Source organism: Sinocyclocheilus grahami, unplaced genomic scaffold, assembly GCF_001515645.1.
Source record: "Sinocyclocheilus grahami isolate Dianchi unplaced genomic scaffold, SAMN03320097.WGS_v1.1 scaffold167.1, whole genome shotgun sequence".
Lineage (NCBI taxonomy): Eukaryota > Metazoa > Chordata > Actinopteri > Cypriniformes > Cyprinidae > Sinocyclocheilus > Sinocyclocheilus grahami.
The window spans coordinates 1,763,027-1,763,280 of NW_015505346.1; positions in this window are offsets into that span (position 1 = coordinate 1,763,027).

Consider the following 254-nt stretch of genomic DNA (forward strand, 5'->3'; position numbering starts at 1 on the left):
GCAGTGCAAGTTCTGCTACCCTTGCACCTGGTGTGAGTTTGCATCGGTCTCCTAGCAACACGTGAGCCCGGAAGTGTGAGCAGACTCTTCCGGTTAATCTGACAACAGCACCCACTTCACAGACCTGTGTGTAAACAAAGAACTGCGTGTAAACCAATGCTAACTCTTAAGCTAAGCCCCTTACCTCAACTGCTAGCTGTTAGCATACGACTAACGCTAGATAGGCGTGTAAAGTGTAACTTTCTAACCACTCC